The sequence below is a fragment of the Choloepus didactylus genome, chromosome 2 (assembly GCF_015220235.1).
Source record: "Choloepus didactylus isolate mChoDid1 chromosome 2, mChoDid1.pri, whole genome shotgun sequence".
NCBI lineage: Eukaryota > Metazoa > Chordata > Mammalia > Pilosa > Megalonychidae > Choloepus > Choloepus didactylus.
In genome coordinates this window covers 144,048,665-144,075,059 of record NC_051308.1, presented here as the reverse complement: position 1 = coordinate 144,075,059, position 26,395 = coordinate 144,048,665, and the positions used below count along the sequence as shown (strand labels likewise).

The window sequence follows — 26,395 nt, the reverse complement described above, 5'->3', positions numbered from 1 at the left end:
TATATTATAGTCTCAACTCCTATTATAATTTTTGTTTCTGGTTCCTAAAACACCAGACAGTTATTTCAAAGTTTAGAATTGATTAAATAATTCATAATTCCCAGAATAATAAATGACTATCTGTTCTAAAATTTTAGGTATCAGTAATAAGTAAATAAATATGGAATGTATAAACTCAGTTTTCATTAACACTCCATCCTAAGGAACTAAACTTGAATGTGATTATGATTTTTTTTTAAATGTCAATTAGGTAAAAATCTAACATACTAGATAGTAGGCACATAGAATAGAGATCTGTGTAGAAATCCAAAAACATATATAATTTTTACCTCAACACCAGTGACACATAGAACACAGGTGTCTGCAATATGCATCAAACATTTATTCATCTCTTCAGATGCAATTTTCTGTCTTTCACATAATACATAATACATATTAAAAAATTTGACCTTCATTTAAGAAGAGATGAAATGAAAAATAAATTTTCTCCCTTTCATCCAATAGCTATAAATTACAAGTGTTGAGATGCTATTCATTGATTGGACAGATTAATCTAAAAGACAGGATTCTGACAGGAACTCAGCAATCAGAATAAAAATTAAAATCTTAGACAGTGATCTTTAAATTTAATTAGCAATATCAGAAAGCATTTCAATTCCTTTGCTTCTCATGATTGCAAGTATTTTAGAATTTGTAAAAAAAAAAAACTCCAGTTGAATATTTTGATGCTGAAACTTCTAAAACTGAGTAGAAATACTAGTGAGGATATGTGGCTCACAGCTGTGAGTAATCAAAGATAAATGAAAAACAATGGAGCATTAGTTTCATTAAAGAATTTCTGCAAAAAAGTTTTGAATCTCTGCTCTACTAAAACTGTCCATCAATTATAATCAATAGAGTCACATCTTCTACATTACCAAAAATTATGTTCTTCTCATAAATCAAAAAGCAGAAAAAGAAATTGTGCAATAAGTTACTGGAAAATATGGAACTTGGGTGTTATTAATGAACATTACAAAATCTGCAGTCACATCAGAAGAACAGAACCAATGCTAATCCAACAAGCATAAATTTGGTGTATATAAATTAGAAATAGTGATTTCAGCAGATCTTAATGAACCAATTTCCCAAAAAATTATTAATTCTAGAAACCTAGTTTACTTCCTCTTTGATTAAACCAACTAAGAAATAAAGCTCTATCCTACAAAATACATCAACTTCTTAACACACAACTACTTCCTTAAAAATGCTTTAGTAATAAACGCACTAAGCCTCCTTCCTTTTGCAGTATATGCTCCCCAACATTTTTTAAAAAACATGTTGAAAATCAGTGTTTTTAAAAGTAATTTTTTCTGTAATGTCAAATTTTGTATTTAATTATATACTTAATTACAAAAGTAATATATGCCCTTGTAAAAAGTGAAAAAACACAAAAGCCATACACAAATTAATAATAAAATAAATACTACTACTCCTCTGAGTTAGCTGTTTCTACACAATTCTCCAAGCTCACTCATATGTTCATACATTTTATGTTGTAGTATTTCTATGTGTTTGCAGTTGTTTTTCAATGGGTACACCTATAAAATTACAAGGCAACAAAATTTTTTTTCATATCACATGATACATAGATATCCCACCAAGTTCATAAATAGGGCTCTAAAATTCTAATAACTGCTTAAAATTTTATATTTTGTTCAACAATTTTACTAATAATAGAATCTAGTTTTTTCCTAGCATTTTTCTGTTATGAATAATGCTATAATGTATACCCCTGTACATACATGATAGTGATTACCTTATTCTGAAACAAATTATTCAAAGAGGAAATATTAGGAATATACATTACTAGGTAATTCATCAAACTTTGTTGCAACTCACATTCCATTAGCAACAAATGAAAATGCTTATTTGCAAGAAACATTGCTATGGCTGGATATTATTAATCTGAGTTTGAAACCTGTTTTACAAATCCCTGGCTATGAATGATGTGGATCATCTTATATGTTTATTGGTTGTTTATATTTTCTCTTTTACATATTGCCTATTCTTATCGTTTGCCCATTCTTCTTTGTCATTTATGACTGTATTCTAGGCATTCATTTCCTTTCTGACTTTAAGATAACTTGTCATCAAATGTTATTTGTTAAGTTTGCTGTTTGTTTTTGAAGTATATTCAGAACAATTTAAAAAATGACATCAAAATCTCTGAGAGATGTCAAGTGTTTTATAAAGGAAACATAGCATTAAAAGATATATTCTAGAAAACAAACAAAACAAGGAATTGAAAATAATATAGTAAGTATTTTAAAAACAAAAGTATAACACAGGAAACCAAAGAAAAGAGAATTTTGTCCTACTTGTGCTAATGAAATAGAAGTAAATTTTTGAAGTTTATACAGTAATATTTTGGTTGAATCACTCTGGGACAAAAAGAAGCACCCAAGCAGAAAACAGAACTGTTATTTATGTCTAATCCATGAAATTTATTTGAATTACTTCTGAACAACTGGTTGGGAATGGAAGTTAGATTATTTTTATTGGCTGAAAGCGTGAACAATAACTCCTTTTTTTTTTTGGCTACATTCACTGTTTCACCCTATTTATAATGTAGGTATTGGTGATGATGTGTCGATTTCACAAATCATCAAATTAAAAAAAAAAAAAGTAAGAAAATTTCAGTAGGGCAAGTGAGATTTTTTATCTTTTCTTTTGTTTTGTTTTTTTTTTTAAGTCCTGGTTTGCTAAGGCTACCATAACAGAGTACCACAAACTGGGTGGCTTAAAACAAAATAAATTTATTATCTCACAGTCATGAAGACTAGAAGTCCAAAATCAAGGTGCCAGCAGGGCCATGCTCCACCTGAAACCTGTAAGGGAGAATCCTTCCTTGCCTCTTCCTAGCTTCTGGTGTTTGTCAGCAATCCTTGGAGTTCCTTGACCTGCAGATGTATCTGCCTTTATCTTCACTTGGCTTTCTCTTCTATGTCAGTCTATCTGTTTCCAATTCTTCCCTTTTTAAAAGGACACCAGTCATATTGGATTAGAGCTCATATTGGCTTAGAGTTTTGTATCACATTAATTTACATCTTCAAAGATGCTGTTTCCAAATAGAGTCACATTCAAGAGAGGTGGGTTAGGACTTGAACATATTTTGGGGGGAGACACAATTCAACCAATAAAACAAGCATGGTATTAATTGGGGGAAAAGATGGAGTTGTGTGCTATATTTCACTGGAGAAAAGTGTTTGTCAGTGGATTTTTCTTTGGAATTTTATCATGAAGGAAAAAATATCCTGTCAGAAGTTTAAAACTGAAATAAGATAAATCAACTTAAAATTCATTGCTACCCCTAATAAAGACATTTGCAAATTTGGCCTATTTAGATATTCTTATAAGTTTGGGCAAAATTCATTAAAAAATTATAAGGAAAACAGTATATTTATGGTACAAGACCAAAATGCTGCAGTGAAAATGAAATTTGAGAATTGAATGAAGAGAGTTGATTATGTAGATTGCAAGTTTCAGATAATTTAAATGTGATGAATATTACAGTATCAGTTTTAAAATTAATGGCTTTATCAGTCATCTTTATTCCCTGAACTTGTCCTTTTATTAGAGTACCACAGAGACAAAGGAAGATTGACCAAAAGATTTGTGACCTTTATCATCCCATCATAAACTACAAGTGCCTTAACTTGTAATCAAAAAAATATGCTTATCAAAACTTCCACCAACAAAGCCTGGAGATACTGCACTGCTCTGCCTCTTTGACTTGATTCTGGATATCTCCCATTAGTAATTATCTGAATGTACTTTGTAAGCAGTAAAAAAGGAAAACGATGGCATCTCTCCCAAAACGATCTTGTGCAATCTCCAAATTCTATGAAGGCTAATGAAAGAATGATAATTGTCTCATTGCTGAAATGAATATGTGATGTAAGTATTTCTTAATTCAATACAGTTTCCTAAAATTGATAGATCATTGAAACACATCCCACCAATTACACAAAATGAGTAAGAGAAAAAAAACTTTTGTCAGATGTAAGGGCATAAGCAATTTAAATATCAATTTAATATCAAAACCACCAAACCATATTGATTTAACATTCTGTGTATTTTACTTATTTATTTTATAAACTTTATCAAAACAGAATACAATCCCATGAGAGCAAGAATTTTCTTAATTTTGTATTCTGCTGTCTCTCCAGTGCTTTAAATAGTTCCTGACATATACTAGGTGTTCAATCAATGAATACAAACTGTATTATATGGAGAATTCAAAATTTGCATGAATATTAAAACTAAACATAGGAAAGAGTTCAAGGACATTTTCCTCTGTGGGATAAAGTTCAGACCTTATGCAGTGGTTCCTTTTTACCTTTAACGGAATTTCAGTGGAAAATCTGATAAGCACTACAGCTTTATTGATACAATCCTTGAAAACTGATTAGCTTTACAGAGGAAGATGACCAGTATATCTTAATTATATTGCTTTAAAGAACATTAGGAATACATAAAGTAACATTTTTGTTAATGGATAGCTATCTTGCTATCTTGTTAGAATAATAAATGTTTATTGTAATCATTAATAGAACTATAATAAAATTAAATTGTCTATATATGTTAAAATTACAAAGAGGAAAAGTTATTTTAGAACTCAATTATCAAATGGACATCTTTGGGGAAAATTCTACTATGTTGCAATTCAGGATGAGTTCCTCTATCACTAATAACTTATTTACTTTTGTGTACATCTATAAAATATATTTGAGTAGTTCAAATATGCTCTGCTTCCTAAAATTCCTATAGGAACTTTACATAATGATTCCCGGCTAAATGCCAACACTAACACCTTTTACTTTTACTTTTTTTACCAGTCTGATTAAATTATCATAATTAATTAAAATAATTATTGTTATCTTAAATGGTTTAAATGTTGACTAGTTCTACAAAGATTGGTTCAGCACTCTCCAGAATGTTGATCATTGAACTGGAAGGGGGCTTAAAAACTCAGTAAATGTTTATTGGATTGAATTGACACCACTACCTATTGGTAGAGTTATTGAGTGAAAATCTATACTGCTTAAAAGACCCCAGAAAACAAAATTCACAGTCTTTCAAGGAATTAAAATCTTTACTCTCAGGATATTCTTTAGTTGTAATCTAAAGCCCTTTTGCTTCTCATGCTCTTGTTCTGCATTCACTGGAGATGTTCAATAAATATTTGTTAAATCCCATCCTCTTGTTCTGTACTCAATGGAGATGGAAAACAGCTAGTTATCCTACTTTTGTAAGAACCCTTCATCCTTAAAGACTATTATTAACTCCCCACTCTTCTGGTCTCAAGCCTGAACAATTCAATTCTTTAGCTTTGCTTCATCATTCTGATTTGTTTTTACCTCTCAATTTATACATGTACCTATCTCAGGAATCTTCTTTAGGCTGTCAACCTTCTTATTAATGGAGCTCAAAACTGGACATTTTTCCTATGCATTTTAACCATTTAACCATTTTTTAACATAATGAACAAAACACTGTTTTACATCTTCTCTCTACTGTAATAACTGTACCACTTGTCTCATCATCTAGATTTTTAGGAATTAAAATGGCATCTCAACTCTCTAGAATACTCAGATTCAGTGGTAGAAAGTATTTTCCCTCATAGGAAATAACTATATCTTTAAAACTTATTCACAGCATACACTCAGGCTTATCTCCTTTGGTATGATAACTAAATTACAGGATAGCCACAGTTTCTTTCCTTAAGTAGTAACTGAGTGAGCAATACTGAAATGGACTCTGCATGTTATTAAATCATTTGTATGAATTTGATTTATATGGCTTTACTAGAAAAAATATTTCATTAAATCTACTTTTTCCAGTTTATTCTAAATAATCTAAATAATCTCCTCAAAAAGCTTACATTATAATGGGGAAAACAGATGACAAAAAAAATACTCTGTACATACTTTTAAATATATTAAATATAAAATATTAACATATATCAAATAATATATTAAATGTTTAATTTCTTTACATACAGTTTTATATATGATTAAAATATAATAAACACATACAGCTAAAGTCTCAGTATAATTTCAGTACATTGTTAAATGCTGTGGAGACCATAGCATCAGTATTATCTATGATGATCAAATCATTTTTATGATTTTTTTAATCAGTAAAAAAAAAAGTTCATTAAACCTCAGATAGTATTAAACGCTACGGAGAAAAGAAGAGGGCAATGTAATAGAGATTGAAGAGGCAGGAATAAAGTATAAACAAGATGGTCAATGAAGGCCTTTCTAAGGTGACAGAGGGTAACAGAATTGTAAAGACCCTATGATGGCTAGGAACTTGGCTAATGCCAAGGGAAGTAAGAAAGTCAGTCTGCCTGGGGTATAGTGAATAAGGTATATAGAAAGTAAAATAGGAGAGCTGGACAGGGTCCAGATCATAAAGGATCTTACCAAACCATCAATTTATTCAAATTGCAATGCAAAACCTGTATAGGGAAATAGTTAGCACCACTGTATTGAAAGCATAGGAGAAAATATCACAGCATATTTTTTAATATTTTTAATTCCTATTCCCATTTACCAATTTTTTAACTTCTTAAAGTATTAGTTCAGCATGTGTTCTTGTAGCAGTCATATTCATTAAGAAATGTAGATTTCTAAGGACTATTACAATAGACAAATTACAAATTAGTTTATGGAATTAAATATGAAGGAAGAAGAGTGGCTGATGGCTGCTCTGAATATCATTTTTAGCTATTCACCCTCAAATCTAATTTACAATCCAGATCTCTCACCTAAGGATGAGTATTCTATGTTCAACTGCCTGCTAGGTACTTAGGACTGGGCTATATCATGCAACATGTTTGAAACTGAACTTTACATTCTTCCTCAAAATAAATTACTTTCCTCACTATAACAAAAAATTACTTTGGGATACAGTGACTGCAGAAAACTAAGAAGCCAATCCCTTCAACATTTTTCAAATAATTATTCAATGAAAAACTCCCTCCCTTTATTTTTACTTTTCTAGTACAAGAAAGGTGTAGTATAAAAAAACAGATAAATGGGCAATAAAAGTATAAAAAAAATAGCGAATGATTTTATAACTGTCTTCAACACACCTACAAAGCTTAGCGAAAATATTTAGAATTCTCCTTAAAAGAGAAGTTTGATAGTATAAAACATAAATTAAAAAAAAAAACAATTCTCAAACACAAGTTTATTCTAATAGCAAACAAACAAAAACAGAGGAGCTTGTTGGGCAGCTTCAGCTTAAGTGAAGGAATTCATTGACTCTAGTAGAAAAATGATGATAAAAAACATTTATAGAATCAAAATATAGGGTATGGACTTATTAATCAAGAGAAAGAAATGAAAATTTCAGGGAAAAACAAAGAAATACCATAGATGTATCAGGGGGTTGGGGAGATAGTATTTGAATGCAAGTCCAAATATATCAATTAGACATAATTGTAAAATGCTTAAACTTCTCTAATAAAAGACAAAGATTCTCAGAATGAAAAATAACAAAATAAAAGCCCACTCTATTATTTAAAAAAAAATGTCTATATCAAATGACAGGATTTAAAATAAAGGGGTGGGCCAAGCAAATGCAAAGCAAAAAATTGCTTTATATTGATAAAAGGTGAAATCAACAAAGAAAATGCAAAATAGGAAACTGAGATGAAAACATAGCTTTTAAAACATAACAAAAATTCAGTACCAATAGAAAATTTTAACACATTTTTTCTCTAAACAATGGAAAAATACTGTGTTCTGTTTAAAAACTTTTTAAAAGATTTTAAGTGACTATTCTCCTAAAATGTTATATTGAGTTAAATAAAACAAGTCCAAGACTGTTAATCCTTTAAGAAGAGTGAGGGGATAGGAGATTGGGCTATGATATGCAATTATATTTTATGTTATTGAGGCAGCAGATAGGTTAAAAGAAGTTTTCTTTTTGTGTGTATAGCATGTAAATATCAAGCACCATTATTAGATGGACAATCTAAACCTACATGTGTATAATACACATTTAAACTACCTACTTTAAAAGGCTAATGTAAATCTGTGAATATATGAAATCACTAATTTACATAATCATGCTTAATTAGAAAAGAATCAGTGTTATTGTGTCATAGATATTAAAGAATAAACTGTGTATAATTTTGAAAGGTGAGTAGAATCTCCCTCTATATGACACCATTGGTCAGCATCTTGAGTGCTATCCTTCTTTTGTAAAGAATAAAATAAAATTCAGAATTTTCAGAGTAAAACAAAGAAGTAGGAACAAGAAACTTTTTTGCGTGTGTATGCTAAGGAGATGGGTAGTCATGTTTCCAAGTATTCAAAATGACATCACTTTCAGATTGCTTTAAAAAATTATAACTTGTATCTGAAGGTTACATAATAAAAATTCTTATATATCTTAAATAAATAATCTTAAATATGTGAAATGATGGCCACTATAAGGATACAAACTGAGTATTGTTTATAGTAGCAAAATTTTTTTAAAAACTGTATGAAAATTTAATGTTCAGTTCTAGGAGATTGGATAAATAAATTATACATTATTGTGGTAGTATAAGTAATTTAAATAATAGTATGATATGTGATTAAATGAAAAATCTACATACTATATAAGTGAAAATTTAGGTAACAAAGATGTATATTATAGTATCATTTTTAATAAAAAAATATAAAAGCACAGAATAAGACTGAAACAATACACTTCAAAATAAAGTAGGGCCTCCTTTATCTGAACTCAGCACACGTGAATTCAGGCACACATGATTTGCAATAGAACATAAATAAAGGGAGAGAGAGAAAGAGAATTAAATTTTTAAAAAATTATTTCTATGATTAATTTTGTTTACTTATTGTTACTAGAGTGTTTACATGCCTTAATTATAAAAAAAAAATGTGTGACAGGTATGTTCATAAAAGAAATACTTACTAAACAATAGGGTTTGCTATTAAGCATCGTTTTCAACTTAGTGAAGGGTCTGAATGCATTGGTCATTTGAAAGGAGGTTCTCCTGTATTAGTGACCATTACTTCTGGATGGTAGGATCTCAAGTGATTCTTTCTTTGTTCTGTCTATTTGTATTTCTAAATTCTAAATTAATAATCCTTTAGCAGTTAACTCTTATTGAATCCATGTTCTGTATCAGGCGTTTTTCTAAATACTACATATATCTTCATTCTTTTAAACCCTACAGCAGCCCAATGAGAGTGGCAGTAATATATTCATTTTTTTCAGGAAACTAAAGTGAATCACATTGATTAAATGATTTGCCCAAGATTTTCTGAAGTAGAAAATGACAATGCCTAGATTCAAGCCTTACAAATTTGGTTACTGGACCTGCACCACATTCTAAACACCACAAAAATAAGCACTGAATTATCTTTCATAATTTGTGAAGCACTATAATAGTCATACTAAAATTTAAAGAATGACTATAGTGACTTGGAAATATGTACCCAGGAAAACATGTTATTAAACTTAATCCATTCCTGTGCATATGAACCCATTTTAAGTAGGACCTTTTGATGAGGCTACTTCAGTTAATGTGTGGCCCAACTCAGTCAGGATGGGTCTTAATCCTACTACTGAAGTTCTTTAATAAGCAGAATGAAATTCAGACAAAAAGAGAGAAAGCCACAGATAGAGCAGCCTGAAGCTGAAATTCAAGGGAACCTGGAAGAAAAGGGAGAGGCCAGTTGAGGCAGCCATGTGCACTGTCATGTGATAGAAAAGCTAAGGACCAATGATCAAAGGTAACCAGCTCCAGAACACCACATCTTCTGAGAGAAAGCATCACCTTACTGATGCCTTGACTTTGGACTTCTTCTAACCTCGAAACTGTGAACCAAGAAATTCTTTTTATTTAACTCAACCAATTGCAAGGTATTTGTTTTGGCAGCCAGGAAACTAAAACAAGGACCCAAAATAGTCAACACACTATTAAAAAAGAACAAATTAGAAGACTGACACTACCTGACTTTAAGAGTTCCTGTAAAGATGCAGTAATCAAGACAGGGTGGTACTAGTTAAAGAACAGAAAAATAATTCAATGTAACAGAACAGTGAGCCCAGAAATAGACCCATGCAAATACAGTCAACTAATCTTTGACAAGGGAGTAAAGACAATTCAATGGCAAAACATTAGTCTTTTCAACAAACAATGATTGAACAACTGGATGGTCATATGCAAAAAGATGAATCTTTACACAGACCCTACTCTCCAAAAAAATTAACCCAAAATGTATTATAGACCTAAGAGTAAAAAGCAAAATAATAAAGCTTCTAAGAGATAACACTGGAGAATATATTGGCAACTGTGAATTTGGTGATGACTTTTTAGATACAAAAGTATTTTCCATCAAAGAAAAAAAATGGTAAGTTGACCTTCATTAAAATAAAAAAAAAAAAAAAACTCCCATTCTTCAAAAGACATTGTGAAAAGAATGAAAGGACAAGCACAGACTGGGAGAAAATATTTGAACTCATAACCAGGAAAGGACTTCTATTAAAAAAAAAACTCTTAAAATCTAACAATAGGAAAAGAAATAACCCTATTATTAAGATGAGCAAAAACTCTGAACAGACACCTTATCAAGGAAGATACACAGATGGCAAAAAAGTATAGGAAAGATGCTCAACATCATACGCCATTAGGGAATTGCAAATTAAAGCAACACTGAAGTACCACAACAACACACCTATTAGAATGGCTAAAACACAAATCACTGACCACAAGGATGCTGGCAAGTATGTGGATCAACAGGAACTCTCATTCATTGCTGGTAGGAATGCAAAATGGTACAGCCACTTTGAAAACAGTTTGGCAATTTCTTACAAAGCTAAGGAAAGTCTTCTCATACAACATATAGTATAGTCTTTTCATACAATCCAACATTAGTGCTCCTTAGTATTTGCCCAAAAAATACTGCATATGAAAGTTTATAGCATCCTTATTCATAAATGTCAAAACTTAGAAGCAACCAAGATGTCCTTCAATAGGTGAAATGGATAAACAAACATGTGGTATATTCATACAATAAAGTATTATTCAGCAATAAAAAGAAACAAGCTATCAACCATGAAAAGACTTGGAGGAAAAGTAAATGTATATTGCTAATGAAAAAAAGCCAGTCTGAAAAGAATATATATTGTGTGATTCTATTTTTATGACATTCTGGAAAAGAAAACTATAGAGACAGTAAAAAGATCAGTGGTTGCCAGGAATTCAAGGGGAAGGTGGAGGGATGTAAAGGTGGCACACAGGGCATTTTTTAGGGCAGTGAAATTATTCTGCATGATACTGTAATGGCAGATACATGACATTATGCATTTGTCAAAACCCATAGAACTAAATGACACAAAGAGTGAACTCTAATGTGAACCACAGACTTCAGTTAAGAGTAATGTATTACTATTAGTTCATCAATTGAAACAAATTGTGTGTGGAGCAAGGGAGGGAGGTATATGAGAACTCTGTACTCTCCACTCAATTTTTCTGTAAACCATAAAACTGCTCTGCAAAATAAAGTCTATTATTTTTTTAAAAAGGAAAAAACATGTTGAATTTAAAGATTTCCATACTTGGTATTTATCACCAAGCTCAGTACTTCTCCTTTTGGCCATTTATGGGGAAATATATGGGTAAATATTCTGTAGCATTTTTTGAATAAAGCTTTTCATAAAGACATGAGTCTCTTCCAAACTTTTAATTTTATGATTTTCTTTTAACAAAAACAGAATATCACATGTTGTTGTTGTCCTCAGGAGCACTAAGAAATTTCCTGCTTGAGACGTAAATGACTGAGGGGAAAAAATTATACAGCATTATGGCATGCTAATAATCCAAATTAGATAAAAAAACACAAGCAATGGAAAGGGAGAAAGAGCATACGCATTCAACAGAGAATGATGATAAAGAGTAATGGACAGCTCATTCTCCACAGCTAAAATTGCACAAGCTGAGCTGTCTAAGGGAAATGAATCATCTGGTTCTCAAGTTATAAGAGAATCTTAAAGAAGATTTAGAATTTGAATAGCTAACACTGAATGCAACTGAAATAGGTCTACGAGTATCTGATTAAAGTCATGCACAATTAAAACTGGTACAGGGTATTTTAGTGTCTCTCTTACAAATGGTAAAATACAGGTTAAACTTCCAGTTTTTTGTTACTTAACTTCCAAAGGAGATGTTAATTAAGGAAGTAAATTAAGGTACGCTTAACTAAATTCTTAGTTATGAAATAATGTCTAAAACTCTTTATTAGGATATTATTCACTTCTACAATGCTTCTTAATGAACTATTTTGTGCTTTGATTCAACAGCCCCTTTATTTCATATGAATTCTTTAACATAAATAGGGTTCTAGCCCATAATCTTGTTTTAAATTTCTATAACATCAGCTTCAGAATACTAGGACCGAATAGGAGGAAAACAGAAGCGGTATAATATGAGGGTGCTGTCCAATCATGAGAGATAATAGGTACATGAGATCACATGGAAAATAAAACTACCAATAATGTCATCTATAGAATTAAGTCCCCTATTTTTTCCAACTTAATTTGATCATGGCAATTGCCTACCAAAAAACACCAAGCTAGGTGATTTTTGTACTTCATTGCCTATAACTATTACTCTAACGTATTTTCTTCTGTAAGTGATACATTTAAAAACAAATTAGTGAATCTCTTATATACACAGCCTTATTTGAAATAAAACATGCTGTCTCCCATGATTCCTTACCAATTTGCTAATGAAAGGGGGAAAATGCATTTTCCTCTTTTTCTTAAATTGTTTATGCAATTAAAAAAACACATTTTTTGGAGAGCACAGATTACAACAGAACTTTAACATCTTTCATAAGTTAAGTATATCATGGTGTTTTAACATTTGACAAACAATGACAATCAAAGAGAGAGGGAAGTAGCCATATCCATCTAAGACAAAAGGCACATATGGAAGGACATTTTAATTTAGATTTTTATACAATATAATAGTCTCTAGAAAGTTACAATTTTGGAACACAAATTATACTTTTTCTAATTCCCATAAATGTTAATTTCTGTTGCCATTTATTTAATATTCTTATTCAAACAAGTTAATGGAAAGTATTCGTTATGAAGCCAGCTTATGATCCTCCTAACTTTCAAGCTAGCCTAATATATTACCTTACTCATTACTATTTTCCTCTAAAATAAGATATATTAAATTATGTAAGTTATTGGCATCACTTTTAAAGACACAAGCTCAAATAAAAGTAAAACATATGTATAGATCATTGAAAGGCATAAGCAATCAAGGAAATTTAAGAAAGAATTTAAAACTCTCCTGTGGAGTCTTTTTCAAATCTCCATATTATCTATACTATTTTGCAGAAAGTTCCTGAACCTAAGTATAAGTTTAATATTTAAGGCTAGTCCAATAAATTCGACAAATACCAAACCAGCGCACTCTTACTTTTGTAATCACCACAATGCTTAATAGCGATAGCAATAAAAACATAAAGAGTTTGGCCATGTAAACAAATAAATGTGAAAGTGTTCTGTAAATTTTAAGGCACTATAGATGAAAATTCTGGTGTGTTTGTGCGTGTGTGTGTGTGTGTGTGTGTGTGTGTGTGTGTGTTATGTTTAATTCAGGGGAGCCAAGACCATAAAGCAGAAAGAAGTTGAGTTTTTACATTTTGCACGTTTGAATGGGTCAAAAAGTGCAGTTATATGATGGCTGAAGAAAACAAAATGAAGGAAAGGTAAAAATAAATGGAAATTAGGCCAGTTTTGACAGACATTCAAAGACCAGCATTTGGGAATTTCAGGTAAGTAAATTCTTATTACCAAGAGTCTTACAATCAGGAATCTCTACATTAAAAACCAGTTCTTCAAGTTATCTGTTTTAATTTGATTTCTGTTTACTCCCAGCTGTAAAAATATTCAATAAGTGCTATTATGGTTATATCATGCTTATTATGTACCCGACATGGCACATCACATATGTTAACAATATTATTATTACATATTAGTATAATTGCATATTATTATATAGTAGTATCACCCTTATTTTATAGATGAACAAACTGAGGACCAAAGAATTTAAATAACCTCCCCAATACTGCAGCACTAGTGATTTTCTGAACCTCAACTTCCCCATCTTTAAAAGGGAACACACAAAATGCTCTTAATACAGGGAGTCCATTATAATAATGATTAATTATTAATGATAATTTTATCCAAATTGTGAAAATGGAATTGTAGCCAATGAGTACTGAATATTCACATTTTAAAAAGGTCATCTCTGTTGTGAAATGACTTTATTACAACTTTCTATTCTCCTTTCTCAAACAGCATAGCAACTTTCCAATTATGATTTCTGCTTTCAGTGATGGTGATTTCTCATGTTAAATAAAAAACTTACTTCTGATGATGATTTAGCACCCATCTAGCTCAAACTCAAGCAGAAAATGATGCTCATGGCAATTCAAGTATTCCTCATTATAAATTAATAAATGGGCACAATGGAAGCTATTTTAGTTAAGACTCGTCAGATATTTTCCCCTCAGAAATACTTTATCATTTATTAGTTGTGTGGAAATTTCTACTTCTTTGTGTTTTCTTTAACTGTGGTAACATACACATAACACAAAATTTGCCATTTTAATCCTTTTGAAGTGTGGTATTCAATGGCAGTAATTTCCTTAACAACCACCCATCACCAAAACTTTCCATTACCCAAAACAGAAAATTTTTACCCGTCAAGCAATAATTCCCCATTCCCCCTTGTCCTTCCCAACTCCCACTCCCAGTAACCTCTACCTACCTTTGCCTGTATGAATTTAATTATTCTAGAATAATTGAAAACAAATAGAATCATACACTATTTGTCTTTTTGTGTCTGGCTTATTTCACTTAGTACAATGTTCTCAAGATTCATCCATGTATGAGACTTTGTATCTTAACATCATTTTTAGGTAGATGGCTCCCTGACACCCCTGGACCCCATTCTGGGTTAATGATTCCATAACATGCTCCCAGGCATTTGGGCCTCCATCTATCAGGTCATTTTTCTTGTATCGTTGTCCTCTGTTGACCGGTCTCTCCCTCACTAGACAACAGGCTGAGGGCAGGAGTTGTCTCTTCATGATTAAATTTCTGGTGTGTCGGTAACCCAGTGCTTGGTCCTTGGTAGGTTCTCAGTATCTGTTTACCAAATTAATTAGGATTGATTTAAATGTAAATCAACTCTTCAGGAATATGTATGATGCTAATTTAGTTATGCTCGGTCTTGTAAAATCTTGACTCAATGAACTCTTTGGTTATTGTCATACTTAAGTTTTTGAAACTTGGTGAACCACTCAGACAAGGACAATTAAGATTCTGTTGCCAAATGTGGGTGTACCTGGATTGCAGCAATCTCTCTGACATTGTGAAAGTAATTATTTCACAAGGTTGACTTTTTTCCCTATACAAGTATGATATGTATTACACTACGTGTGGCCTAGAGTCTTTAACTGGAATGTTCTCTGAATAAAAGTTCTTAGTAAATGCTACTAAATTATGTAAATAAACAGCTAAAATTTATTTTATTTTTCTTCCAAAATTTCTGTACAAATCATCTTCAATTATATTCAGGGTAACTTTTACTAGGAGGTAGACATGAAGGACATGAAGGATACATCAGATAAAAAGGGATAATCAAATAATAATAATACACAGAAGTCAAGTACTGACTTGTGTAGGATTGAGGAGCTAGTGTAACTACAGCGTTCTTTCATTTTCTAGGACTGTTTTACTTTATAAGATTATCTTCAGAAAAAAACATTTTCAGTTATATTAAATCAGTCCACATGGAGGCAAATCTGTCTTATCCTTAGAAAAATGTATAAACAGAAAAGAATCACACATGAGAAACAATCAAGATGAAAAGACATTTCTAATTGCAATAAAATTGAAATATTGTTTTGTCTCATCTTCCTATCTGTTGCTCACAAATTTTACTGCTGATTATATTCTGGAATCTTCAGAATAAAAAGGAGATACCAGTTCATCGTTTGTATTAGTCAGAGAATTTATGCATTAAATAGAAGATATTTATAATATTTAATTACTTACCTTTTTTTTTCTTGAATTTGCTGGTCTCTGTGCAAATAAGTTTTGAAGCAAAGAGAAAAAAATACATGACTCTCTTACAAAGTCAGAAACTCAGGTGAAGAATTAATGAAAATATCTGTATCTTTGAGATACTTTTTACAGATGTTTAGACTTTCACAAAAATAGCCTTTTTATCACACATTAATGTTCAATATTTTATTTCACTCCCTTTGTATTCTCCAATCAGATAATCATACTAGCTAAAAATATATACATAGAGAGAGACAGGCCCAGGGACCAGACCCCATCAAGCAGAAGCTCAGTTAGCCCAACACTCTCCTGCCACTTGAGGAGAATTTCACTGGGCACCTATACCCCTCAACATTAAGATCCTGAACATGAGCACCAGAAAGGCTTTATCATTTTACTACATGGAGATAGTCACAGATGAACTGCACATTCTTGATACGTACAGACTTTGAAAATTCCACCATTTCTTCCTTTCTTTTTAAAGGTAAAATTAGTGAACAAAGTGGAAGCGCTTGGTAGGCTCTTCCTCCTGCAATGCTTGCTGAAGAACATTCAAAAGCAGCCAGACAATCACAAAAGAGAGCACTGAGATGGAAGTTTCTTACGTCCTTTGCTGCAGGGATGAGGCTTCTATGGCCATAGGATGAGAAGATTATTCTAGAGAAGAAGGAAATCAATGTGAAGGGCTCCAAATCCAATCTCCCTAAACTTCAAATCAGGGGACCCCCAAATAGATTAGGGTATGACAATATCTTGAACCCTGAGTTCACAGAACAGCAAGGCAGTACTTGGGGAGGCCAGAGCCCTGGGTCATCACCTCAGTCTCCAGGAGCCTCCCACATATCCTCTGGAATCATGTGATATTACAGTCTCCACATGTCAGGATGTGAAGGAGGATGGTAGGCTCTGGATGGTATTCTCCTTCCCCACTTCCATTAAGGTCTGATTTGGCTGCTCATCAGTGTGCTCTGCAGTCTATTGTGGCAGGCAGTTTTCTGCCAAGGTGAGATGGCTCAGAAGGGGTTTTAGGGGCTATGAAGGGTTTGATGATGGCCATGATGCTCTGTGTCAAACTGGTCCTACGAACACTGTGACAGGCAGTGGCAATGCTGACAAAAGCCCTTGGTCCAGATGTAGATCCCTACAGACTGCTGTGAGAGATGGGGATATTGACCATGATAGCAGGGTTTTTAATTATTAAAAATCTAGTTTATGCAAGTTGTACAAATAACAGGCAACTGGAATTTTTGTCATTTTTGAAGAAAGACAAAAAAATTATGAGAAGGTTAGCCTTCTTCAAAAAGAATTTGGAGTTTTGGTGGTGATGGTAGCACATTTTAAATATAATTAAAGCCACTGAATTGTATGCTTAAAACTGGTTAAAATGTCAACAAATGCATTTGGAAGCACTGAATCAATTGAATAGAGGCCAAGCTAAAGAACAAATTATTAGAAATAGAAAAACTTGAAGCCTTTAATAAAGAGCTGGAAAGTTCCAACTCTTTACTTGGACATAAAATAGAGACTTTTAAAAAGGACTGAAAGAAGAAAAATTTAAATGTTCAGAACAAATTAAGCTGGCGCTGAGATTTCAAGAAATATTCAGTCTTTAGAAGATGCATCAAAACACAATCAATTTCTTGTAGCTGCAACCAAAACAGCCTTCAAAATACATCAGAAGAATGAAGAACACCCCAGACAAGCACTAAAAGATGCTTTGGATAAAAAAAAATTCAATCTTCAGGGAAACATAAAGCAGCTTTCACAAGAAGCTGAAGAATGGAAAAGGAAAGCAAATTTATTAAATGGAATAAAATGTTAGAAAACTCTAAAGCATGTATGAAACAAGTTCTAAAAGATAAAGAAAGTGAGACCAAGCTTCTGGGTGAACACTAGATAAAAATGGGAGATTGGATTGCTGCTCTTAGAGAATACACTATGGATGTTGAAAACTTGGAATTGGATATTAAGTATACACTAGAAAATAGAGATAACTTAGAAGATGAATCAAAAGACTTTGAAGAAACTGACGCATCTGAATTAAATACATATTTAAAAACCCTTTATGAAAAAAATGAATGTAAACTGAACTACCTGAAGACAAAGATCTTCTTCTTAAAGATCATAAAGATCATATAAAATGTCTCCAAAATAAGAAAGCTTCATTGCAGTTAAATAAAATGCTGAAAGAGCGAGGAAAAAATGCTGGCAAAAATTTCAGTCCTTCTTGTAGTGAATCAAGAAAATGAAATGTATTTTCAGCAAACAGCCAATTTAGAGCAAATTTACCCCATAAAGATAAAGAAGAATCTGTCCAAGGGAGATGAAAAGGTGAGCTGTGCAAGTGAAGAAGTGAACAACTATAAAACACAAGTCAAACAACTTTCAGAAAATTTTTGAAAAAAGTCACTGGAAATTATCAAAGCCAGTTTATTTCTCATGAGAGAAAAACTCAGATAGTAGCTTGAGAGATCTATTGGCTGTGAGAAACTCTGATAAATTAAGAAAATATAATGTCTACACATCAGACAAGTAAAAATTTTAAAGTTTGGAAAAGCATGCTAACATCCTTTATGTTCGAAATGGGGCATTTACAGAGACCTGAGAGGACCAGCAGGGAAAGCGCTGGACGACCAGAATTTGAGGAATGAGGCTCATCTTATCTGTGATGGTGTGAGGATAGAGGGTGGCACATACTGTAGGCACCAGCCACCACCACCAAGCTCAGGGTCAGGACCCAAGGGCAGGATCCCTCCATCAGGCCAACTACAGCCTGACACAACAAGTCCCAGTCCTGGTGTTCCTTGAGCCTGCAGATGTTGGGAACCTTATTTTGGTTTAACCTCCAACCTGACAGGGAACTGCTGGCCCAAATTCTGGCCCTCCGAGTCTATCTCATCCTCCTGCCAGAAGTCTAATGTTACGGAGGGGTCTCTGGTGAGATTCCAAGAGAAAAAGGCACTCTATCCTGCCTGCTATTCTGGAAAGTGAAGATGAGCCTCCCTAAGAACCCTCTCTCCCAAGGGACTTTCCATGCCCAGCACATCCACTTTGACAAAAAAAGGTCTCTATACCAAGCCCTGGATTTGTCTTCTAAACCGCATTGCCTGAAAACAGAAGTGAGTCATCCTCTTAGTTGATTCCATCTTCCAATGTATCTGCTTCTAAAGATCCAGAACTGTATCAACATGCTTTCCCTCTCTCTACTAAAGTAATTTTGATTTTCTCTCTTTTAGGTTATTTTATTAAGTGATTATACAATGGCTCTGATGGTAGCTTGATATGATCATAATTCATGGGGTAACATTTTATAACTGTAGATTATTTATATGTGACTATTATAAGCTAACTGATTCCATCTTACTCTGCTTTTAGGTAGGGTAATTACAGTATTTTTTTTGTTAAAAAGTCCACTAAAGTAATCCAAAACCACACCAAGTATATTTTGTCTGTTGTCTAAAACACTTTTGATTTTTTTTTCTTTTTTTGCTTTAGGACTATTATATAAGTGAATGTGGAAACTTGGTAAGTTTCTAAGTTTTAGGATAATGTATAAATGTAACTTATTTAAAAGTGGATTCTGTGACTGTGCCCGTTTGAATGTATTATGTCCCCCAAACACCATTATCTTTGATGCAATCTTGTGGGGCACACATTTTAGTGCTGATTAGGTTGGAATTCTTTGAGTGTATCCATGGAATGTGCCCCACCCAACTGTAGGTGATGACTCTGATTAGATATTTCCATGGAGGCATGGCCCCACCCATTCAGGGTGGGCCTTGATCAGTGGAGCCATATAAATGAGCTGACAAAAAGAAGGAACTCAGTGCAGCTGAGAGTGAACGTTTGAAGAGGAGCTACAGCCAAGAGGGACACTTTGAAGAAAGCACAGAAGCTGCAGATGAGAGACAGTTTGAAGACAGCCATTGAAAGCAGACTCTTGCTCCAGAGAAGCTAAGAGAGGACAAATACCCCAAGTGCAACTAAGAGTGACATTTTTAAGGGACTGCAGCCTAGAGAGGAACATCCTGGGAGAAAGCCATTTTGAAACCAGTACTTTGGAGCAGAGGCCAGCCACATGCCTTCCCAGTTAACAGAGGTTTTCTGGACACCATTGGCCATCCTCCAGTGAAGGTACCTGATTACTGATGTGTTACCTTGGACACTTTATGGCCTTAAGACTGTAACTGTGTAACCAAATAAACCCCCTTTTATAAAAGCCAATCCATCTCTGGTGTTTTGCATTCCAGCAGCATTAGCAAACTAGAACAGTTGACTATACAGATTCCCTTCCTCTGCTCCTACATAGTATCGTTTAACAACCCTAACATTAACTGTAATTTACATGGGGAGTCTTGCAATCAAGATATTTGAAACTCAAAGTTTATTTCTGTACACTAAGAGATGAATTTACTATTATTATGAAAACAATATGATTACCTAAATAAATTTTTGTTTAAAAAAAATTAAACTACCTGAACATGCAGACTGTTGGGAGAATAAATAGACATTATGGTCTGGAACTTCAATTAAGTATTTTCAAATCTACACTACTCTCAAAACAATTTCAATGGTAGTCATAATATATATTTCATGAATATACATGTGAAATCTTTAATCCCAAATGCAGAATGTATTTGACAAATATTATGTGGCAGTAGTTCTTAATTTTGATTCATTATAACATGGGACATTGTTGCTCTATGAATTGACAATGTCCTGTAACTAATATTTATATTATCTTTATTTTCCTGATTTTTCCTTAACCTTTTTTTATTTTTTATAAATAACCTCTTTATTTTATACTGGGAATTTTTAATCACATTCTTCTTTTTTGGATCATCTACTTGTTTGTTTTTCAAAATATCAAGTTTTATTAATGTTTATTTCTTCAGCGTTAAGATTTATATCTGCTTGCTTATTTCCCAAAGGACTACAAGCAATACTGTTTTTAAATCATAAAACAAATTAGTTAAAAGAAAATACTTTCTATGGTAGTGTCAGATTGCTTAACAACACGATTCACTTCTCTTTTTAACATCGAGTAGCAATAAGAATGCCTTGCCTTCTTGCCTCATTAGTACACTGGTATGAAAAAACTTTCATTCACTGTTTATCTAATCACTGGTAAACACAAAAATAGAAATGAAAAAGATATGTTCCATTTAAGAACACCAGTAAGAATTTGTAACAATTTAACTTTTTTTTCCACATTTTTCTCCAATGGGTTGAATGAAATAGGCTTAGATTTTCATAATTATGGCAGACAGTAGAAATCCTAAATATTTTTATAAGACCACATTTTTAAATATCTTATTTACTGTTAGAAAAAAATTAGAAAGATGCAAGTATTTTTAGTCAAATGTATGAAAAAACAACAAAAAACAAACTTCTTAATGTGGTAAAGAAGACATTAAGAACCTCTCAAACAATAAAATAAAACAGGTATCTACAATGGAAACCAACACACAGAAGGAAATTTTACACAAAATAAAAATGTTACTATATGAATTCCAGTAAGTATAGGGCACCTGAATATAGGATACCTCTCTCAATTAAAAGTAAAATATATCATGACCACAGACACTTTCAATGAATAATGAGCATTCCATCCAAATGGCAAACCAGAAACAAATTCACAAATGAAATGCAAAGTCTGTTAGCAAAGAATGGGTGTGGACAGATTGTTCTTTGTGAAAGTATATATAACCTAAAACACTGAAACCAAAAAGATACAAAAAATTCTAGCAAAGAAATCATATTAATGTGTAATTGGGAAGAAAATATTACTCCTAAAATTTTTACTAGAAATAGAAAATATGTGTTATTTTCTCAAGCAACAAAAAGCTAAAATGTAAAGAAAAGTACTTCAAAAAAACATGAGGATACATTTTTTTTAAAAGCTGTTATGTCTTTCAAGATAAAGTAGAACTAAATATCATGGGGGTGGGGCAAAAGAATTATATAAAAGTAAAATGCGCTAACAGAAATCTCCTTTGTATGCATTAGATGCCAGACATGACACAACAGAAAAATAATTTACTAAGGTCAATGATAAATTTGAGTTGATTTCTTAAAATGCACTGCAAAACAAATAGAAAAATAAATTAAAAGAAAATAGTATATATTATTTACAATTAAGGAAAATCCAACCTATGGATAACAGATATCCTAAGAGAACATAACACAACAAATAACGCATAAAAAATAAGAAACATAGCAAAAAAAGAGGGTCCTCAGCAAGGTGAAAAAAAACAGATATTTTTCTATCATTTTTTATCAATACCATATTTTATGAAAAATTAGTGTAAAATTTTTAGTTTCAGCCATAATTTCATAAAATTTTAAAGAGAAACAAAAATGCTAGCTATAAAATAAAGGTGATAAATTCAACCAAATAAAATTAAGATCATATCTTCAATAAAACATAAAAATGTGAAAAGATAAGCCATAGACTGAAAGAAGTTATTGCAACACATGTAACCAACAAAGATAAATTATTTATGATATACAAAGAACTCTTACATATCAGTTAAAAAAAAAAAAACATGAAGAGGTTATGACACAGAAGAGGAAACATGCATGACCAGGAGAATAAAATGATGGTCAAACCCATTAGATTCTTCCCTCATTAGTAATCATGTAAAATACAAATTAAGATTTACACCAATATATATGGATAAAAATTAAACAGCTGATGAATTGTGGGAAGATGGAAGCATAGGATGCTCCAGAAATCAGTCCCTCCACCTGCACAACTATTAAACAAACAGGAACTGTCTGAATCAACTGTTTTGAAACCCTGGATTCCAGTATAACACTGTACAGCATCCAGCAAAGAGCAGAGGAAGAGGCTGGTAAATTATGATAAATACAGTAATTTGCTCTCTCTCTGCAGCAGTTACCAGTGCCCATCTCCCACTCTCACAGAAGGCAGCAGTAGTTTCCAGCCCCTGGTATAGATTGCAGGTGCCAGGAAAGGACATAAAAATCCACTTCCCCAAGACTGTGGGTCAATCACTGATTACTGCTTTTGATTATCTACTTCAGATTGCCAGGGGCCTGGTTCTGAGGGGAACCACTGTTCCAACCCACCCCAACAAAAGTAGCAGAGGAGACTTAAAGATGGGACACTTCTTCAGCGGCCTAGTCAAGAAACTGCGGCTTTGGGGAGCCTGGGAAGAAGCTCCTGACACCCTTCCTGGCCCCTTTCACCAAGGCAGTTTGGAAGTGGCAAGCACTCCCTTAGTTGGTCCCTGGCCTTGTTCCAACTGAGAAAGACTGACTTGGAAAACTCCTTTCTGGCATCCCCCCCACCCCCCATATTTGCTGTCCAGGAAAAAACAGCTCCAGACAATGAAAGCAGTGTAAGAATTGGGGCAGACAGCCTGGGGCAAAGGCTTACCTGCTTTAAGTCCTGCAGTACAAGACTCAGGAGAAGAAGATGCTTCTTAAGAAGTAAAAGGGGCATTCCGACTCCTGTAAACAAGGCAATTCCTAAGTACACTAACAAGCACAAGCCGAGGACAAGACATAGGCCCAGAGAAGACAAGGAAGACCCTCCACTTTGCATTCACCTTGGACTAACTTCCCTGATAGGTGGACTGAACTCTTATGGAGATCACCAGTCAAAGCAAAGCCAATTTGCAAAGATGGTAAAAGGTGTTTTGCTTAATTTCCTTGATTTTGTTAGTTCCTGACGCTCAAGAAAATCTCTGTCATATCACCAGAAGCTCACAAACTCAAGAAACAGATATCTCAGGGAATAAAACCAAGAGTTAACCTTTTTAAATATTAAAATGCATAGTGTGCAACAAAAGATTAGAAGACAAACCAAAAAAAACAGGAAATAATAGCACAACTAAAGGAAGTGGATAAAAATCTAGAAAACATCAACAAAGAACACAGACTGTGGACATACTGAACAAAGACTTTAAAACAATGATCTCCAGTATGCTCATGGAGATGAAGAAAAATGCAGAGAGCAAACTAAAAGATATCAGGAAAACAATGAATGAACTGTAGGAAAATCTCATAAAGAAATAGACATTTTAAAAAGGAACCAAACAGTGGCTAAGAGATTTCAAATAGAGTCGAGAGACTGTCTTAGAGGTTACTCCTATGCAAGCTTCAGCTAGATAGCCTAAATGGCCATAGTATGATAAGCCAAAGTCAACCGTAGTCCCCAAAACCTAAAGAATACCCCAGTCCCTATCTGGGACTCTATAAAAGTTTCACTCACTAAGTTTATTTGTCAGAAACTTAAATCCTCCAGAGAGCTCCTAAGCCAGATAAGTCCCAAAACCCAAAGGCAACAGCCTCTTCAAGAACATCAACCAGATGCATCCCCTTTTCCCATAATGTTGACACCCTCTTCAACATGAACAAGTTAGGGTGGTCACTGCCTAGACATCCCTGAAGATCAGGAAGGTGATTAAGCTAGAGGAAGGGGTAGCAATAGACATGATGGAATTTAACAGAGGATTATGGATACTGAATCTGTACGCAATTTTCTTTTTCTTAGTTGCTGGGGTATTGGAATAGCTAGAAGGAAGAAACTGAAACGGTAGAGCTGTAACCCATAGCATTTTTTGAAATCTACTCTAGAGCGACTTGTTAAATTTTAATTTGAAATAATCAACTTTTTGTATATGTATCTCACAATAAGGAAATAACTGAAACCACAGTACTGTAACTCAATATTTTTGGAAATTTCCTATATAACTACTTGTTAAATCATACTTTGAAAGTTATTACTTCTTTGCATATGTTATATTTCACAATAAGGAAATAACTGAAACTGTGAAACTGCAACCCATAACATTTTTTGAAATTTACTCTCTAACCACTTGTTAAATTGCACATGGAAAGTTGTCACTTCTATGTATATATATTGTATTCCCAAATAAAAAAAAAAAGAAGAAGAAAGGAACCAAGCACCCAAACAGAACTACTGGAGTTAAAGTCAACAATAACTGAAATGAAAAATTCCCAGGAAGGATTCAATAGCAGAATGGAGCTGGCAGGAGAAAGAATAAACAAACTCAAAGACAAGACAATTGAAACGAATCAGGCTCAGGACAGAAAGAAAAAGAATTATAAAAAGCATGCTGATATTCACATTATCAAAGTCCCAGGAGAAGAAAGAGGGAATGGGACATAAAGAAATAACGACATAAAATTTCCCAAACTTAGCAAATATGTGAATATGCACATCCAAGAAGCCCAGAGAACACCAAATAGGATAAATGAGGAAAATATGCTCTGTAACATAGTAATCAAACTGTCGCATGCAAAGGAAAAGGAGAGTTCCGAAAGCTGCAAGAGAAAAACAACATGTTTTGGACAAGGGATTTCCAGTTAGATTAAGTGCTGATTTCTCATCTCATCAGACACCACGGAGGCAAGAAGGCAGTGGACTGAAATACTTAAAATGCTGAAAGAAAATAATTGCCAAACAAGAATTTTATATCTGGTGAAGCTTTCTTTCAAAAATGAAGGGTGATATTAAGACATTCCCAGATAAACAAAAGCACTACAAGCAATGCTAAAGGGAGTTCTTCAGACTGAAAGGAAAGGACAGTATACAGTGGTTCAAAGTGGCATAAAGAAATAAAGACCTCTAGTAAAGGTAACCTTTTGGGTAATTTTAAATACCATTACTACTGCATTGTATTTGTTTGATATGTAATTCTACTTCTTACACTCTAGGGTGCTAAAATGCAGATGCAAAGAAAGTAATGACAAATAATATGGTTTTGGACATACAGTGTATAAATATATTGAAAAGAGAATGCTTTAAGGGTCATCAGACAAAAATTGAGGGCTAAGGAGAGATGAGCAGAAGAATTAGTGAAGAATGAGGATGGAGACTAGAGAAAGAATCTGAGAAGGAGGAATGCTACTAGAAGGAAGATACACCGTGTTGCTATACATAGAATTCTAGTAAAGAAATCACTGGAAAAATGTTCACAGGATTTAGCAACAAAGAGCCCATCTGTGCCTTGACACCAGCAGTTTTATTGAAGCAGAGGAGTGTTTTTAGTTTCCCTGGTACTCAAGCAAATACCATGCAATGGTTGGCTCAAACAATGGGAATTTATTAGCTCACAGTTTTCAGGCTAAAAGAAAGTCTAAATCAAGGCGTCATCAAGGTGATGCTTTCCTCCTAAAGACTGGTGTTCCGGGGATGCTGATCCTTTGTCCTGGGCCCCTCTGTCTCATGGCAATGCAC

At 33.1% G+C, this 26,395-nt stretch overlaps 1 protein-coding gene across 3 annotated transcripts in view; it reads right to left on the bottom strand.

Moving 5' to 3' along the window:
- DPYD (dihydropyrimidine dehydrogenase) overlaps nt 1-26,395 on the bottom strand; it is a 943,583-nt gene that overhangs the window by 825,014 nt on the left and 92,174 nt on the right. The gene's annotated exons all lie outside the window — the stretch shown is intronic.